General features: G+C 39.1%; 1 non-coding gene across 1 annotated transcript; it reads right to left on the bottom strand.

The window, feature by feature from the left end:
- Positions 1–367: 367 nt before the first annotated feature.
- Positions 368–531, bottom strand: LOC147826590 (U1 spliceosomal RNA). The gene has a single exon (XR_015439018.1). It is a non-coding gene; the product is annotated as a U1 spliceosomal RNA (small nuclear RNA).
- Between the last annotated feature and the right edge of the window lie 284 nt (positions 532–815).

Raw genomic sequence — 815 nt, 5'->3', positions numbered from 1 at the left:
CAGTCAGAGTGATCTGGTGCAATAAGCTGCTGGAGTCTGTGTGAAGAGCATGTCTCTTGCCTACTGGGGCCTTGGGGAAGAGTGCTGGGCTCCTGCTTCTGCCTATCATAAGGGTGGAAGATGACTGGACCCATGCTATGAAGTGCTTACCATCCCTAGTCTAACACCTCGTTAGATACTAAAGGCAGAAACAAATCTCTTTAAGTGTAATTACAAAATGTCACCTAAATTTGATTTTTTAACACTTATTGGTTATTTCTACTTTTTAAAATCCACGCTTCATCAAATGGAAATAAATAAATAAATGAATAATAAACCTCAAGTCTGTATCTATCCTGTGTAAGGTCATAGATTTTTTTTCCCCCCCAAGGGGAGAGCGTGAACACAGTCCCCCACTACCACAAATAATGCAATTGAGTTTCCCACATTTGGGGAAATCGCAGGGGTCAGCACATCCAGAGAACAATGGATAAGCCTTGCCCTGGGAAAATCACCTTCGTGATCATGGTATCTCCCCTGCCAGGTAAGTATGAAAGGTCATAGATTTTAAACTTCACATGTCCCCATGGGATCCTTGTGCTTTCCTATATTTTGCTATTTCTCTTTCTTATTTTCAAACATGAGTGTGTTTCATATATTGGTAGTGTGTATAAATGTGTGCATGAGAAAAAGAGAGAGAGAGAGAGAGACTATCTGATTCTAATTTATCTACCATCATGATTAAAAATCACTGCCATTTCAGAAGCTAATTGTTACCTACCTTGCGGCATTTATTAATCTTCTTTCCTTTGTCATATATGTAGTTAACTTAAGAA

Source organism: Heterocephalus glaber, unplaced genomic scaffold, assembly GCF_053883595.1.
Source record: "Heterocephalus glaber isolate CG9 unplaced genomic scaffold, H.glaber_assembly_v1.0 deba00001465, whole genome shotgun sequence".
Taxonomy (NCBI): domain Eukaryota; kingdom Metazoa; phylum Chordata; class Mammalia; order Rodentia; family Bathyergidae; genus Heterocephalus; species Heterocephalus glaber.
This window is presented reverse-complemented; position numbering and strand designations above follow the sequence as displayed.